Source organism: Triticum dicoccoides, chromosome 3A (assembly GCF_002162155.2).
Source record: "Triticum dicoccoides isolate Atlit2015 ecotype Zavitan chromosome 3A, WEW_v2.0, whole genome shotgun sequence".
NCBI lineage: Eukaryota > Viridiplantae > Streptophyta > Magnoliopsida > Poales > Poaceae > Triticum > Triticum dicoccoides.
This window is the reverse complement of record NC_041384.1, coordinates 655,737,043-655,756,490: the sequence shown is the minus strand read 5'-3', so window position 1 is coordinate 655,756,490 and position 19,448 is coordinate 655,737,043. Positions and strand designations below refer to the sequence as shown.

General features: G+C 45.6%; 1 pseudogene; it reads left to right on the top strand.

The window, feature by feature from the left end:
* Positions 1 to 11,574: 11,574 nt before the first annotated feature.
* LOC119269984 lies at positions 11,575 to 18,563 on the top strand (annotated as a pseudogene).
* Positions 18,564 to 19,448: the final 885 nt, after the last annotated feature.

Genomic DNA, 19,448 nt, shown 5'->3' with positions numbered 1-19,448 from the left:
GGGGGGGCTTCTTTGGCCATTTTTATTTTGATAACCTCACATGAGACAATGTTCTAATAATGATAATCATCACACTTTTATTTACTTACAACTCAATATTACAACTCGATACTATAACAAAATATGACTCTGTATGAATGCCTCCGGTGGTGTACCGGGATGTGCAATGATCTAGCGTAGCAATGAAATCAAAAAACGAACAAGCCATGAAAACATCATGCTAGCTATCTTACGATCATGCAAAGCAATATGACAATAAATGCTCAAGTCATGTATATGATGATGATGGAAGTTGCATGGCAATATATCTCGGAATGGCTATGAAAATGCCATGATAAGTAGGTATGGTGGCTGTTTTGAGGAAAATATAAGGAGGCTTATGTGTGACAGAGTGTATCGTTGTTGGGGAACGTAGTAATTTCAAAAAAAATCCTACGCACATGCAAGATCATGGTGATGCATACCAACGAGAGGGGAGAGTGTTGTCCACGTACCCTTGTAGACCGAAAGCGGAAGCGTTAGCACAACGCGGTTGATGTAGTCGTACGTCTTCACGATCCGACCGATCCAAGTACCGAACGCACGGCACCTCCGAGTTCAGCACACGTTCAGCTCGATGACGTCCCGCGAACTCCGATCCAGCAGAGCTCCACGGGAGAGTTCCGTCAACACGACGGCGTGGTGACGGTGATGATGTTGCTACCGACGCAGGGCTTCACCTAAGCACTCCTACGATATGACCGAGGTGGAATATGGTGGAGGGGGGCACCGCACATGGCTGGGAGAGATCAACTGATCAACTTGTGTGTCTAGAGGTGCCCCCTGCCCCTGTATATAAAGGAGCAAGGGGGGAGGCCGGCCGGCCCTCTATGGGCGCGCCAGGGGGGGAGTCCTACTCCCACCGGGAGTAGGACTCCTCCTTTCCTTGTTGGAGTAGGAGTGAAGGAAAGAGGAGGAGAGGGAGAAGGAAAAGGGGGTTGCACCCCTTGTCCAATTCGGACCAGAGGGGGGGGCGCAGGCCTCCTTCCTTTTGGCCTATCTCCTCTATTTCCGTATGGCCCAATAAGGGCCATATACTCCCCGACGAATTTCCGTAACTCTCCGGTACTCCGAAAAATACCCGAATCACTCGGAACCTTTCCGAAGTCCGAATATAGTCGTTCAATATATCGATCTTTACGTCTCGACCATTTCGAGACTCCTCGTCATGTCCCCGATCTCATCCGGGACTCCGAACTGCTTCGGTACATCAAAACATATAAACTCATAATATAGTTGTCATCGTAGCGTTAAGCGTGCGGACCCTACGGGTTCGAGAACTATGTAGACATGACTGAGACACGTCTCCGGTCAATAACCAATAGCGGAACCTGGATGCTCATATTGGCTCCTACATATTCTACGAAGATCTTTATCGGTCAGACCGCATAACAACATACGTTGTTCCCTTTGTCATCGGTATGTTACTTGCCCGAGATTCGATTGTCGGCATCTCAATACTTAGTTCAATCTCATTACCGGCAAGTCTCTTTACTCATTTCGTAATACATCATCTCGCAACTAACTCATTAGTTGTAATGCTTGCAAGGCTTAGGTGATGTGCATTACCGAGAGGGCCCAGAGATACCTCTCCGACAATCGGAGTGACAAATCCTAATCTCGAAATACACCAACCCAACAAGTACCTTCGGAGACACCTGTAGAGCACCTTTATAATCACCCAGTTACGTTGTGATGTTTGGTAGCACACAAAGTGTTCCTCCGGTAAACGGGAGTTGCATAATCTCATAGTCATGGGAACATGTATAAGTCATGAAGAAAGCAATAACAACAAACTAAACGATCAAGTGCTAAGCTAACGGAACGGGTCAATTCAATCACATCATTATCCTAATGATGTGATCCCGTTAATCAAATGACAACTCATGTCTATGGTTAGGAAACATAACCATCTTTGATCAACGAGCTAGTCAAGTAGAGGCATACTAGTGACACTCTGTTTGTCTATGTATTCACACATGTATTATGTTTCCGGTTAACACAATTCTAGCATGAATAATAAACATTTATCATGATATAAGGAAATAAATAATAACTTTATTATTGCCTTTAGGGCATATTTCCTTCAGTCTCCCACTTGCACTAGAGTCAATAATCTAGTTCACATCGCCATGTGATTTAATACCAATAGTTCACATCACCATGTGATTAACACCCATAGTTCACATCGACATGTGACCAACACCCAAAGGGTTTACTAGAGTCAATAATCTAGTTCACATCACTATGTGATTAACACCCAAAGAGTACTAAGGTGTGATCATATTTTGCTTGTGAGAGAAGTTTAGTCAAGGGTCTGCCACATTCAGATCCGTACGTATTTTGTAAATTTCTATGTCAACAATGCTCTACACGGAGCTACTCTAGCTAATTGCTCCCACTTTCAATATGTATCCAGATTGAGACTTGGAGTCATCTGGATCAGTGTCAAAACTTGCATCGACGTAACCCTTTACGACGAACCTTTTGTCACCTCCATAATCGAGAAACATATCCTTATTCCACTAAGGATAATTTTGACCAATGTCCAGTGATCTACTCCTAGATCACTATTGTACTCCCTTGCCAAACTCAAGGCAGGGTATACAATAGGTCTGGTACACAGCATGGCATACTTTATAGAACCTATGGTTGAGGCATAGGGAATGACTTTCATTCTCTCTCTATCTTCTGCCGTGGTCGGGTTTTGAGTCTTACTCAACTTCACACCTTGTAACACAGGCAAGAACTCCTTTTTGACTGCTCCATTTTGAACTACTTCAAAATCTTGTCAAGGTATGTACTCATTGAAAAACTTTATCAAGCGTCTTGATCTATCTCTATAGATCTTGATCCTCAATATGTAAGCAGCTTCACCGAGGTCTTTCTTTGAAAAACTCCTTTCAAACATTCCTTTATGCTTTGCAGAATAATTCTACATTATCTCCGATCAACAATATGTCATTCACATATACTTATCAGAAATGATGTAATGCTCCCACTCACTTTCTTGTAAATACAGGTTTCACCGCAAGTCTGTATAAAACTATATGCTTTGATCAACTTATCAAAGCGTATATTCCAACTCCGAGATGCTTGCACCAGTCCATAGATGGATTGCTGGAGCTTGCATATTTTGTTAGTACCTTTAGGATTGACAAAACCTTCTGGTTGCATCATATACAACTCTTCTTTAATAAATCCATTAAGGAATGCAGTTTTGTTTATCCACTTGCCAGATTTCATAAAATGCGGCAATTGCTAACATGATTCGGACAGACTTAAGCATAGATACGAGTGAGAAACTCTCATCGTAGTCAACACCTTGAACTTGTCGAAAACCTTTCTGCGAGAATTCTAGCTTTGTAGATAGTGACACTACTATCAGCGTCCATCTTCCTCTTGAAGATCCATTTAATCTTAATGGCTCGCCGATCATTGGGCAAGTCAATCAAAGTACATACTTTGTTCTCATACATGGATCAAATCTTAGATTTCATGGCCTCAAGCCATTTCGCAGAATCTGGGCTCATCATCGCTTCCTCATAGTTCGTAGGATCGTCATGGTCAAGTAACATGACCTCCAGAACAGGATTACCATACCACTCTGGTGCGGATCTCACTCTAGTTTACCTACGAGGTTCGGTAGTAACCTGATCTGAAGTTACATGATCATCATCATCATTAGCTTCCTCACTAATTGGTGTAGTGGTCACAGGAACAGATTTCTGTGATGAACTACTTTCCTATAAGGGAGAAGGTACAATTACCTTATCAAGTTCCACTTTCCTCCCACTCACTTCTTTCGAGAGAAACTCCTTCTCTAGAAAGGATCTATTCTTAGCAACGAATATCTTGCCTTCGGATATGTGATAGAAGGTGTACCCAACAGTTTCTTTTGGGTATCCTATGAAGATTTACTTCTCCGATTTGGGTTCGAGCTTATCATGTTGAAACTTTTTCACATAAGCATCGCAGTCCCAAACTTTAAGAAACGACAGCTTAGGTTTCTCGCCAAACCACAGTTCATACGGTGTCGTCTCAACGGATTTAGATGGTGCCCTATTTAACGTGAATGTAGTTGTCTCTAATGCATAACCCCAAAACGATAGTGGTAATCGGTAAGAGACATCATAGATCACACCATATCTAATAAAGCACGGTTACGACGTTCGGACACACCATTACACTCTGGTGTTCCAGGTGGCGTGAGTAGTGAAACTATTTCACATTGTTTTAACTGAAGGCCATGTTGGGGAACGTAGCAGAATTTTAAAATTTTCTACTCATCACCAAGATCAATCTATGGAGTCATCTAGCAACGAGGGAGAGGGGAGTGCATCTACATACCCTTGTAGATCGCGACCGGAAGCGTTCAAGAGAACGGGGTTGATGGAGTCGTACTCGTCGTGATCCAAATCACCAATGACCTAGCGCCGAACGGACGGCACCTCTGCGTTCAACACACGTACGGTTGGGAAGACGTCTCCTCCTTCTTGATCCATCAAGGGGAAGGAGAGGTTGATGGAGATCCAGCAGCACGACAGCGTGGTGGTGGAAGCAACGGTGATCTCGGCAGGGCTTCGCCAAGCTCCAACGAGAGAGAGAGAGAGAGGTGTTACGTGGGGAGAGGGAGGCGCCAGAGACTTGGTGCGGCTGCCCTCCCTCCCCCACTATATATAGGGCCCCTAGGGGGGCGCCGGCCCTAGCAGATGGGATCTCCAAGGGGGGGCAGCGGCCAAGGGGGGGAACTTGCCCCCAAGCCAAGTGGGGCGCCCCCACCCCTAGGGTTTCCAACCCTAGGCGCAGGGGGAGGCCCATGGGGGGCGCCCCAGCCCACCAGGGGCTGGTTCCCCTCCCACTTCAGCCCATGGGGCCCTCCGGGATAGGTGGCCCCACCCGGTGGACCCCCGGGACCCTTCCGGTGGTCCCGGTACAATACCGATTACCCCTGAAACTTTCCCGATGGTCGAAACTGGACTTCCTATATATAAATCTTCACCTTCGGACCATTTCGGAACTCCTCGTGACATCCAGGATCTCATCCGGGACTCCGAACAACTTTCGGGTTACCGCATACTAATATCTCTACAACCCTAGCGTCACCGAACCTTAAGTGTGTAGACCCTCGGGTTCGGGAGACACGTAGACATGACCGAGACGACTCGCCGGTCAATAACCAACAGCGGGATCTCGATACCCATGTTGGCTCCCACATGTTCCACGATGATCTCATCGGATGAACCACGATGTCGAGGATTCAATCAATCCCGTATACAATTCCCTTTGTCAATCGGTACGTTACTTGCCCGAGATTCGATCGTCGGTATCCCAATACCTCGTTCAATCTCGTTACCGGCAAGTCACTTTACTCGTACCGTAATGCATGATCCCGTGACCAAACACTTGGTCACATTGAGCTCATTATGATGATGCATTACCGAGTGGGCCCAAAGATACCTCTCCGTCACACGGAGTGACAAATTTCAGTCTCGATCCGTGTCAACCCAACAGATACTTTCGGGGATACCTGTAGTATACCTTTATAGTCACCCAGTTACGTTGTGACGTTTGGTACATCCAAAGCACTCCTACGGCATCCGGGAGTTACACGATCTCATGGTCTAAGGAAATGATACTTGACACTGGAAAAGCTCTAGCAAACGAACTATATGATCTTGTGCTATGCTTAGGATTGGGTCTTGTCCATCATCATTCTCCTAATGATGTGATCCCGTTATCAATGACATCCAATGTCCATAGTCAGGAAACCGTGACTATCTATTGATCAATGAGCTAGTTAACTAGAGGCTTACTAGGGACATGTTATGGTCTATGTATTCACACATGCATTATGATTTCCGGATAACACAATTATAGCATGAACAATAGACAATTATCATGAATAAGGAAATATAATAATCATTTTATTATTGCCTCTAGGGCATATTTCCAACAGGCCAAACTCGTAACTCAAATATTTTACTTCTGCGATCATATCGTAGAAACTTTTATTTTTGTTACGATGATTCTCCACTTCACTCTGAAATTCTTTTAACTTCTCAAATATTTCAGACTTGTGTTTCATCAAGTAGATATACTCATATCTGCTCAAATCATCTGTGAAGATCAGAAAATAATGATACATGCCGCGAGCCTCAATATTCATCGGACCACATACATCAGTATGTATGATTTCCAACAAATCTGTTGCTCGCTCCATTGTTCCGGATAACGGAGTCTTAGTCATCTTGCCCATGAGGCATGGTTCACAAGCATCAACTGATTCATAATCAAGTGATTCCAAAAGTCCATCAGCATGGAGTTTCTTCATGCGCTTTACACCAATATGACCTAAACGGCAGTGCCACAAATAAGTTGCACTATCATTATTAACTTTGCATCTTTTGGTTTCAATATTATGAATATGTGTATTACTACGATCGAGATCCAACGAACCATTTTCATTGGGTGTGTAACCATATATGTAAACAGAATAACAATTTATTCTCTTACTTAAATGAATAACCGTATTGCAATAAACATGATCAAATCATATTCATGCTCAATGCAAACACCAAATAACACTTATTTAGGTTTAACACTAATCCCGAAAGTATAGGGATTGTGCGATGATGATCATATCAATCTTGGAACCACTTCCAATACACATCGTCACTTCCCCCTTAACTAGGCTCTGTTCATTCTGCAACTCCCGTTTCGAGTTACTACTCTTAGCAACTGAACTAGTATCAAATACCGAGGGGTTGCTATAAACACTAGTAAAGTACACATCAATAACATGTATATCCAATATACCTTTGTTCACCTCGCCATCCTTCTTATCCGCTAAATACTTGGGGCAGTTCCGCTTCTAGTGACCAGTCCCTTTGCAGTAGAAGCACTCAGTCTTAGGCGTAGGTCTAGACTTGGGCTTCTTCACTTGAGCAGCAACTTGCTTGCCGTTCTTCTTGAAGTTCCCTTTCTTCCCTTTACCCTTTTTGAAACTAGTGGTCTTTGTCAACCATCAACACTTGATGCTTTTCTTGATTTCTACCTTCATCGATTTCAGCATCACGAAGAGCTTGGGAATTACTTTTGTCATCCCTTGCATATTATAGTTCATCACTAAGTTCTAGTAACTCGGTGATAGTGACTAGAGAACTTTGTCAATTACTCTCTTATCTGGAATATTAACTCCCACTTGATTCAAGCAATTGTAGTACCCAGACATTTTGAGCACATGCTCACTGCTTGAGCTATTCTCCTCCATCTTTTAGCTATAGAACTTGTTGGAGACTTCATATCTCTCAACTCGAGTATTTACTTGAAATATTAACTTCAACTCCTCGAACATCTCATATGGTCCATGACGTTGAAAACGTCTTTGAAGTCCCGATTCTAAGCTGTTAAGCATGGTGTACTAAACTATCAAGTAGTCATCATATTGAGCTAGCCAAACGTTCATAACGTCTGTATCTGCTCCTGCAATAGGTCTATCACCTAGCGGTGCATCAAGGACATAATTCTTTTGTGCAGCAATGAGGATAAACCTCAGATCACGGATCCAACCCGCATCATTGCTACTAACATCTTTCAACTTAGTTTTCTTTAGGAACATATAAAAATTAAATGGGGAGCAACATCGCGAGCTATTGATCTACAACATAGATATGCTAATACTGCCAGGACTAAGTTCATGGTAAATTAAAGTTCAATTAATCATATTACTTAAGAACTCCCACTTAGATAGACATCTCTCTAATCATCTAAGTGATCACGTGATCCAAATCAACTAAACCATAACCGATCATCACGTGAAATGGAGTAGCTTTCAATGGTGAACATCACTATGTTGATCATATCTACTATATGATTCACGCTCGACCTTTCGGTCTCAGTGTTCCGAGGCCATATCTGCATATGCTAGGCTCGTCAAGTTTAACCTGAGTATTCTGCGTGTGCAAAAACTAGCTTGCACCCGTTGTAGATGGACGTAGATCTTATCACACCCGATCATCACGTGGTGTCTGGGCACGACGAACTTTGGCAACGGTGCATACTCAGGGAGAACACTTTTATCTTGAAATTTAGTGAGAGATCATCTTATAATTCTACCGTCAATCAAAGCAAGATAAGATGCATAAAAGATAAACATCACATGCAATCAATATAAGTGATATGATATGGCCATCATCATCTTGTGCTTGTGATCTCCATCTCCGAAGCACCTTCATGATCACCATCATCACTGGCGCGACACCTTGATTTCCATCGTAGCATCGTTGTCATCTCGCCATATTATGCTTCCACGACTATCGCTACCGCTTAGTGATAAAGTAAAGCATTACAGGGCGATTGCATTGCATACAATAAAGCGACAACCATATGGCTCCTGCCAGTTGCCGATAACTCGGTTACAAAACATGATCATCTCATACAATAAAATTTAGCATCATGTCTTGACCATATCACATCACAACATGCCCTGCAAAAATAAGTTAGACGTCCTCTACTTTGTTGTTGCAAGTTTTACTAGGCTGCTATGGGCTTAGCAAGAATCGTTCTTACCTACGCATCAAAACCACAACGATAGTTTGTCAAGTTGATGCTGTTTTAATCTTCGCAAGGACCGGGCGTAGCCACACTTGGTTCAACTAGAGTTGGAGAAACTGAAACCCGCCAGCTACCTGTGTGCAAAGCACGTCGGTAGAACCAGTCTCGCGTAAGCGTACGCGTAATGTCGGTCCGGGCCGCTTCATCCAACAATACCGCCAAACCAAAGTATGACATGTTGGTAAGCAGTATGACTTATATCGCCCATAACTCACTTGTGTTCTACTCGTGCATATAACATCAACGCATAAAACCTAGGCTCGGATGCCATTGTTGGGGAACGTAGTAATTTCAAAAAAATTCCTATGCACACGCAAGATCATGGTGATGCATAACAACGAGAGGGGAGAGTGTTGTCCATGTACCCTTGTAGACCGAAAGCGGAAGCGTTAGCACAACGCGGTTGATGTAGTCGTACGTCTTCACGATCCGACCGATCCAATTAACGAACGCACGGCACCTCCGAGTTCAGCACACGTTTAGCTTGATGACGTCCCACGAACTCCGATCCAGCAGAGCTCCGCGGGAGAGTTCCGTCAACATGACGGCATGGTGACGGTGATGATGTTGCTACCGACGCAGGGCTTCACCTAAGCACTGCTATAATATGACCGAGGTAGAATATGGTGGAGGGGGGCACCGCACATGGCTGGGAGAGATCAACTGATCAACTTGTGTGCCTAGAGGTGCCCCCCTACCATTGTATATAAAGGAGCAAGGGGGGAGGCCGGCCGGCCCTCTATGGGCGCCAGGGGGGAGTCCGGGAGTAGGACTTCTCCTTTCCTTGTTGGAGTAGGAGTGAAGGAAAGAGGAGGAGAGGGACAAGGAAAAGGGGGCTGCACCCCTTGTCTAATTCGGACCAGAGGGGGGGGGGGGCGCAGGCCTCCCTCCTTTTGGCCTATCTCCTCTATTCCCGTATGGCCCAATAAGGGCCATATACTCTCCGGCGAATTCCCGTAACTCTCCGGTACTCCGAAAAATACCCGAATCACTCGAAACCTTTCCGAAGTCCGAATATAGTCGTCCAATATATCGATCTTTACGTCTTGACCATTTCGAGACTCCTCGTCATGTCCCCGATCTCATCCGGGACTCCGAACTCCTTCGGTACATCAAAGCATATAAACTCATAATATAGCTGTCATCGTAGCGTTAAGCGTGCGGACCCTACGGGTTCGAGACCTATGTAGACATGACCGAGACACGTCTCCGGTCAATAATCAATAGCGGAACCTGGATGCTCATATTGGCTCCTACATATTCTACGAAGATCTTTATCGGTCAGACCGCATAACAACATACGTTGTTCCCTTTGTCATCGGTATGTTACTTGCCCGAGATTCGATCGTCGGCATCTCAATACTTAGTTCAATCTCGTTACCGGCAAGTCTCTTTACTCGTTCCGTAATACATCATCTCGCAACTAACTCATTAGTTGCAATGCTTGCAAGGCTTAGGTGATGTGCATTACCGAGAGGGTCCAGAGATACCTCTCCGACAATCGGAGTGACAAATCCTAATCTTGAAATACGCCAACCCAACAAGTACCTTCGAAGACACCTGTAGAGCACCTTTATAATTACCCAGTTACGTTATGACGTTTGGTAGCACATAAAGTGTTCCTCCGGTAAACGGGAGTTGCATAATCTCATAGTCATATGAACATGTATAAGTCATGAAGAAAGCAATAGCAACAAACTAAACGATCAAGTGCTAAGCTAACGGAATGGGTCAAGTCAATCACATCATTCTCCTAATGATGTGATCCCGTTAATCAAATGACAACTCATGTCTATGGTTAGGAAACATAACCATCTTTGATCAACGAGCTAGTCAAGTAGAGGCATACTAGTGACACTCTGTTTATCTATGTATTCACACATGTATTATGTTTCCGGTTAATACAATTCTAGCATGAATAATAAACATTTATCATGATATAAGGAAATAAATAATAACTTTATTATTGCCTCTAGGGCATATTTCCTTCAATCGTATCATGGTGTTTGGATGCACCGGCGAAGTTTGCACCAACTCTTAAGGTGAGAAAGGGCAATGCACGGTACTGAAGAGGCTAGGAACAATTTTTGAACCACTTTTACGTCTAGTCATGACACCGCTCAATTGGACGCTAGCAACAAAGGTAGGGAGAAGATGAGCGGAGTTGTAGCGGATTACACACCGTTAAAAGATCATGTGGTGTGGACTCCTCCCCCTAATGATCATATCAAGATCAATGTTGACGCCAGTCTTGTGGGGAGTACTAATGCAACCAGTGTGGGGGTCGTAGCTCGTAATTCATTTGGAGATATTATTGTTTCTTCATGGGACTTTATTGATCGGTGTACCAGTGTAAATGAAGCTGAGCTCCGTGCTTGCCTCGCAGGACTTTATATAGGTATCACCCTTCACCAATCTATTATTTTAGAGACTGACTATGCTTTCGTACACACGTTTCTTTTAAATGAGAAGCTTGACAGGTCCCCTCTAGCTGATCTGATGGATGAGGCTCTGAGTATATCTAGGATGATCCAAAATTTTAATATTGCAAAGATAAGTCGGACTGCCAATGGGATGGCACATGAGGTTGCTAAGTTTAGCTTTAGTACTAGGTCCGATGGGATTCTTTTTAATTCTGTTTCGCCTTGCGTGGTGTATGCTGTAACGAATGATTGTAAGAACTTTCTTTGGCTTAATTAATACTCATATGGGGTGCTTTAAAAAAACTATGTTATCCTACTTCCGACAAAAATAAATGTTCAAAATGCAAATCAAGCAGAGAGCTCGAACGCAGAGTCAGTGTACTGGCCCAATGAGCACGCACGGATGGGTGTAAGAAAGCCTATGCCCTCTCAATGCTGGCCCAGATAGCGTGGACCAGAAAGAGCGAAATGAGAATGCCGGCCCAGCTTGTGAACTGGACACGGACCTCCCACGGTCTCGCGAGCGAGACACGACGGCCGGCGAGAGCCGGAGAGAGTCGGGGATGTTCGGGTTGCAGGCGAGAGGCGCGGCGGCTCCGTGGGTGGTGGGGCGGACGTACCCGGACGCGCGCCTCTACGACGACGGCGCCGCCATCCCGGCGCTCCTCGACTCACCTCTTCGACGCCGACGCGCTCAAGCGCCTCCTCCTCGTCATAGCGCATGGCGTCGGCGTCGCCCCAATCTCCCCGCAGGTTCTGCTCGTTCAAACGCCCCCTCCTCTCGCCGTATATGCCGCGGATCCTGACGGGATTTCTACTGGCTGCGTGCAGGTGGTCAAAGAACGTGGCGGCGTAGTCGTCTGCCTCTACTCCCTGCGCCGTCGCTGGAGGCGAAGAAGCTAGTCTACCTCTACCAGAGTCGCCGGATTGCTAACAAGAGAAGCAAAAAGGGGCCTGGAAGCTTGACTCGCTCCCTCGCCGCTCCATGGCCCGCCATCTGTTTGACGAAATGCCGCCTACCCTCCTCCTTCGGTGTCTCTGTACACACCGGTTTAAGAGTATCATAACTGGCGGTGACAGGTCGTTATTCTTATCTGAATTTTGACCCTTCAACCTTTCAACCATATAACTGCCCCCAATTGTAGTGACAGATAACAATTGATGAACACGTTTATACCTTAGTAATTGCCCCCAATAAGCAGCCAGAAGAGTCATCCCCAGTTGAGCATATAAAAAGAAGAATTGAACTTCCACTCTGCAAGCAAAGGCATGGCCTCAAAATGTCAAATCTGCTGATCTAAAACAAACTCCTGTAGTGACAGGTTGTTAATTTGTTATCTTGATTTTAATTTGACCGACTCTTTCATTCAATCTAACTGTTAGCAGCCCCTATCGGTCCACCCAATAAGCAGCCCGGGCAGCATATAAAAGGTAGAACTGAAGGGCTTCATCACCATCTCCTTCCTAACCTTGTTTTCTCAGGTTCAAGGTCTTTGGAGATTGAGCCTGGTGCACGGAAAGCCATGGCCTCCAAACAGACGGCACCGATTATGAATCAAGGACAAGGGGAAACTAGCTATGCTAACAACTCTAGTATTCAGGTATTTTCTCCTCTATTGATTAATTTGTTAGTGCTGTTTCTACGTTCTCCTGAAACTTGGCTTCCGAAGATTGTTTCACCAAGAATTTGTTCATAATTATGTATCTTATATTCACTACAACACGGTTGATATTACAATGTCATCTAAATCGCCACCAAAAGACACAAAAACTCCTCTTAACAATTTATGCAGCGTTTTCTTAAAACGCACCTTCCGTGTTTTACATAACAAATTAACCTAAGCCTTAAACCCATTAGCTGGTACTATAGTTGTGGTTTCTGAATCAGTAACCACGTTTCCTCCTTTTAAGTACATCGGACTCTTGTTGCCTAAGCCCTAAGCAGTATGGGACTACAGACAGAATGTCACAAGTCCATAGTTTAAAAAACCGAACCGGCAACAGAACCGGTGAAGCTTCTGGTTCAGGGTTTTAGTGGTCGGACCTCTGGTCTATCGGTTCATTTGCGACAAAAAACTGGAATATTTAAGGTAAGTTTTCAAAATTTTGACTTCACATCAAATGAATACACATAATATTGGATGTAAATCATTAATAAATCACAAAGTGTTATTAGCCTAGTTGGTTATTGGGCCTTTAGCATGCCTTCCCTAAAGGTTAGGTGTTTTATTCCTTGTTGATGCACCTTTTTTCTGAATATTTTTCTGCTTTTTTACTAAAAGACCGGCACACCATAAAAACCTGGGCAAGACACCGGTTCACGTTATTTTTTTAAACTATGCACAGGACTAGAACACAGGAACGGGCTGTTGTAGCACACTAACAACCACATGAGTATATTATTAGCTATACAGATAGTCAGATATACATGGACACGTCCCACGATCTGTATAGCGTCCTATCCACACAACACGAAGACAAGAACTGCCTGGTCGTGCGTTCAGCCTCTGCCCCCAACGTTGGTATTAAACGGCGACGCCTAGTAGGCCGGAGGCAAGAGTCTGATGCAAGCTGACTGAAAGTTGTGTCGCAGGTTCGGCCGCCTGTTCATTGCACCAGCCGCCGCAAATATGGCCAGCTTGGAGACCGACCATCCTGCCACGCCATCCGACCCTCTAAGCACAGCGCCACGATTGGAGGTGATTTCTGAGAAACGCCACAATTGATTGAGAGGCGTTTATGAGAACCGCCTCAAATCTCTTCCAATTTCAGGCTTTTTTGAAAAACACGTCCAAAGATGCATACAATCCAAGGCGGTTTTGTATAACGCCTTAAGATAGAGATGATTTGAGCCGATTCCCCTGAAACGCCTCCTTAAACACGATTTTGTGGTGGCTTTGTAAAGGGGAAGACTCCAGCGACGTTCTCGCGAGCGCTCGAGGGGAGGGGGGGGGGGACCCTAGCCGCCGGCCCAGGGCCTCTCCTTCCCCACCTCCTCTCCTCGCCGCCGCCACGGCGAGTTGACGGGCAAAGCCCGGCCAGCATCATTGGCGGCGGGGGCTGGTGACCGCTACTGCGTGCCTGCGGTGGTGGTTCTTAGCGATGGTGGTTGCTCGGCCTTCGATCCCTCTGCTCGTCGTCCGGGCGCTACTTTTGTCGAAGGGTTGGCCCTCTCCCAGCGGCGGTCCATCACTCGTCTTGCGCCTGGTGCAGCAGGATCGAGCTCGTCTCGCGCCCGGCGGTAGGACTGAGCTCGTCTCGCGCCTGGCGGCAGGACCGTGCTCATCTTGCGCCCAACGGCAGGACCGACCTCGTCTCGCTCCCGGGGTTGCAGGACGGATTGATGGCGGCCAGTTTTGGCCGGTCTATTGGTTCTCGACGCTGGGGGGCGAAAGGCGGGGCCTTTCGCCCGTCTCTTTGGTTGGGGTAGCGGCGGGTCCTGGGTGAGGTGGTGTCAAGGTCTTGGATGCCGGGGCGGCGGCCCTGGTGGTGGTAGAGCGGTGCTCATGGGTAGAGCCCGTGGCTTGGTGCTGCCCGATGGCCACCATGTGGGCAGCGTGGTAGCCGGGGTGTGGCGTTCGGTGGCGGTGAGCGTTTGCCGGGGTGAAAACCTGTTCTATCTTCGGACAGACCGGCGGCGGCGAAGCTCATTCCCTTCTTGAAGGTGTCGTCGCAGCTCTCATTACCCGTCGTGTTGCTCCAGGGGAAACTCTGATCCTCGGAACGAGCGGTGGCGGCGCTCCGGTGTCGTAACCTTCATGAAGGCGCCGCCATGGAGCCCACGGTTCGTCGTATGCGGCTTCATCTCTTCGCGGTGGCGTGTTCACGGTTGAAGTCCCCGGTTGCTCTTGTAGTGTTAGGGTTGGTGTTGCTGCGCTCAGCGCCTATGTATCCCGCCTTGGGTGTGTGCGTGTGTTGTGGAGGCGTGCGTTTGTACCGGGTTGTTGATGATCGTTGCTTTATATATAAAGCGGGGCGAAAGCCTTTTTCAGTAATCACGATTTTGAGGCGTTTAGAAAAATGCCCTGCCCAAAACACCTTCTTTCAACAACCGTGTTGTAGTGACTACTGGCGTTTAAACTAACCAAAAAAAAAAGGGCAACCTGGTGCATGTAGCTCCCGCTTGCGCAGGGTCCAGGGAAGGGTCCGACCACTTTGGGTCTATAGTACGCAGCCTTTCCCTACATTTCTGTAAGAGGCTGTTTCCAGGACTTGAACCCATGACCTCATGGTCACAAGGCAGCAGCTTTACCACTGCGCCAAGGCTCCCCTTCTGGCGTTTAAACTAACCAGATTATGCAAAATAAGAACAAGAAATAAATTTGAATTTTCTGAATAAGTACATGTCAACTGCAGAACGCTGAGCAGAACAAGATGAAATCCCTGATTGAAGGGGTTGTCGTTGAATTATGCAGCAACGCCGGCACCTTGCAGCCCAGGAAGATAGTGATCGCGGACTTGGGCTGCTCCACTGGTCCAAATGCGCTTGCATTGGTATCGATTGCTGTCAATGCGATCCACGATCACTGTCTTCAGTTCCAGCAACCATCACCAGAAGTGTCTGTGCTCCTCAACGATCTTCCTGAGAACGACTTCAACACGGTGGTGAAGAGCCTAGTCACTCTACGTCAAAGCAACGATCCTGTTGTTGTTACCGGTATCACACCAGGGTCGTTTTACGAGCGGCTCTTCACTAGTGAATCTGTGCATCTTGTTTGCTCGTCCAATAGCTTACATTGGCTCTCAAAGGTACGAGTCTGATGCTACTTTGATGGATCGATCCTGTTGCATTACTCATCGACTCTGTAAGCAAAACCTTATCCTTACAGGCTCCAGAAGATCTAAAGAGGAATCTCATCCCAGCATATGACATTGATGAGCATTCTAGGCGTGAAAAACTTCCTATAGTGCTTGAGGCTATGCAAAACAATACAGGAAAGATTTCACACTTTTTTTGGAGCTGAGAGCCAAAGAGTTGGCCTCAGGAGGCCGAATGATTATTTCTCTGCTAGGGAGGCGGTCTGATATAATCACCACCAAATTCCCTTTCCTTCCAGAAATTGTAGCTCAGATTCTATGTGTCATGGTCTCAGAGGTACATTTCTTTACTTTCTTTTCTAGCATGCATCTTTTGCGATCAAAGGTGCGAGCATTATATTTGACCTCATGATCTTATGGTTATATTGACAGGGTGTGATCGACAAAGAAAAGTTTGATTCTTTTTATGGGCTAATGCATGAACCTTCACTCGAAGAGCTGAGAGAGATCATCCAAGAGGAGGGTTCCTTTTCAATCAGGGAGATGCGGGAGCATGACCCTAGAACCGATATAAACAAGACTCTCAGCACCCCAGGCATATTCGTGGGATTTCTGAGATCTTTGTTTGAGCCGGTAATAGTCCAACATTTTGGATATGTCATGGATGAATTCGTGAGGACCGTGGAGCGGCGGTATATCCTAGAGGGAAGCTTGCAAGAGGAGCGTGCCAAGTGCCCTTATGCTATGCTGGTCATATCCCTCGCAAAGGCATGATTATCAGGTACCTAAAGGTACATCACATTTGATGATAGTAAAACTGATGCTTTCTTTGAGGTCAAATGTGTGTCCATTTGATTATGTAAACTACACATTGTGATGTTAGCTCTGTATCTCTCAACATGGCATGACATGTTTGTAAAATTGAATATCAAATTCAATCATATTTGCTGGAGATGAAAAAACTAAATACCTGCTGAAATAATATTTCCATTATCGTTGCCAAGTGTTTGTATTTTCCCCTTATCCGATAATGTGTTTGACTTTGATATTGTAGTTCTCGTGTGGTATAGGAATTCCCTTCTGTTCATATGGTAGTTTGAAGAACACAGTAGGACTCTTCACTAGTACAGAACATGCCATCTCTAGTAGCTAAAGAAAAAAACATTAATGGCGAAGCACATTGACCATATTATTTCCCCTTTAGCCTTTCTACTTGCTGGTCCAAACAGTAGAGACAGGTAACAGATTGAGAAGCACATTGTCCATATTATTGAGCATAGAAAAAGAGAAGTTGAACTTCCACTGCAAGCGAACCCATGGCCTCAAAATAACAAATATGCTGACATAAAACAAACTCTGGTAGTGATAGGTTGTTAATGTATTATATCCTGATTTGAATTTGAATATTTCAGTCAACATTTCTATTAGCTGCTCTTTGTTGATAAGCACGTTGACCCATCTGTTTCACCAAATAATTAATTAGCCAGAAGAGTCATCCCCGGTTAGAATAAAAAACAAGAGCTGAACTTCCAGGACATCTCAGTCTCACCATCTCCTTCCTAATCTTGCTCTCTCAGTTTCAAGGTCTCTGGAGGTTAGCCCTGCTGCAAGCAAAGCCATGGCTTCCAAACAGAGATGTGCATATGAATCAAGGTCCAAGGGGAAACTAGCTATGCTCACAAATCAACTTTTCAGGCAATTTCTTCTCTCTTAATTTGCTAATGAGTGTTGTTTCTATGGTCCCTTCTCCTGAAACTTGGCTTCTGAAGACTGTCTCATCAAGAATTTTCTCATAATATATCTTATATTACTAACAACTAAACTAAGATCATAATGAAAAAAACAATTTTGGGAATGATTAAACCTGATAGAAGCAGCGATCGTCGAAGTATGCAGCAACACCACCACCTTGTCGCACGGGGAGACGGTGATTGCGGACTTGGTCTGCTCCTCTGGCCCAAACGCGGTAGCATTGGTGTCAATCGCTCTCGAGGCCACCTGCAGCCACTTTCTTCATTTGCGGCAGCCACCTCCAGAAGTATCTGTACGCCTTAATGATCTCCCATACAATGGCTTCAACACTTGGTGGTGTAAAGCTTGGTTGGCAAATCGGCGAAGGCTGTTGTTGTACCAGGGTCATTCTATGAGAGGCTCTTCCCTAGTGGCTCGGTGCATATTTTCTGTTCATCCAACAGCTTCCATTGGCTCTCAAAGGTATCAACTTGACACCACTCCAGTAGCATTTGTCCCTTCACCATCTGATCCTTCAGAGGTACAGGCTCAAGATTTAAGTATAAACCAAATCCCGGTGTATGACATCAATGAGAATGTCAGGTGTGAAAGACTCCCAGTGGTCGCTGGAGCTTATGCACAACAATTCAGGAAAGATTTCACACTTTTCCTGCAGCTGAGAGCCAAAGAATTGGTCCCAGAAGGTTGGATGGTTGTTTCCCTCCCAGGGAGGCGTTCTGATGAGCCTCTTTGTACATACCGGTGCATGGACCTTCTGATGAAGAGCTGAGAGGGATCATCCAAGAAGAGGGCTCCTTCTCAATCACAGAGATGCGGGTGCACGACCCTACAAGCGGCCTCCTCACCCCAAACAGGATGGTGAATAGTCTGAGAGCTGCATTCGAACAAATAATAGTCCAGCATTTTGGCTTGTCCGGAGAGGTCATGGATGAATTTGCGAGGACCAGCGAGAACTTGAGCCTGCTTCGTAGCTAACAAGTCAAGCATACCAAAAACCCGAGCTGGTTGTATCGCTCACCAAGGCATGACAGGACAACTGGCGTGTTAGGGCATCTCCAGCCGTTGGAACCCCAGGAACATCATCCGAACCAAAAAAGTTGGTGTCTTGGGGGTCATCTGGCGAAATCCGGCGAAATAAAGAGGGCATCTTCCCAGTCACACCCCACCCCAAGCAAAAGTTTGTGAGGAAAATGATTAAGTGGGCCAAGAAAAAGGACATGTGGTGAGACACGATTTGCCGAAACTTGTGCCGGCGTCCCCAAGAGACCCCCAGCGCGTCGGGTTTCGCCTGGGTTTGCCGGCGCTATTTTGATGTCCCGGGGGGCGTTGGGGGCGTGGCTGGGCCGTTTTTCGGCGAAAAGTGCCATCCGAGCCTAAAACCGAGCCTAAAAAGGTGTCCTGGGGGGCGTCCTGGGGAGGCTAGTGGAGACGCTCTTACTGCTGCTAGCCTGTATCTCTCACCAATTCGTGATATGTCTTTAAAATTCAACATCAAACTTAATCGGATCTGTGTGATTCTGAGACATATATTTTTCATTGTTTCAGCAAAGTATCTATCCCACAGCGCAATTGAGTGACACTGAAGTTCTACAGAGGTACAAGATATTTCCTTCTGTTCCATGATAATTTTGTAAGAATATAAACAAAACTCCTATGATATATTCTAGGATATTATTTCATTATATTTTTCCTTTCGACGCATCATGAATTGAAGACCGTATACGTGCTAGTTTGTTATTCGGCTTCTTGATGTACATGCATTTCTTCTGCACTTGCTTGTTTCCATTGCAAATGCATTGTATAGCAGCATAAAGCACAAAAAACTCGAAGGCACAATCATGTGCACCAATGAATTTATCT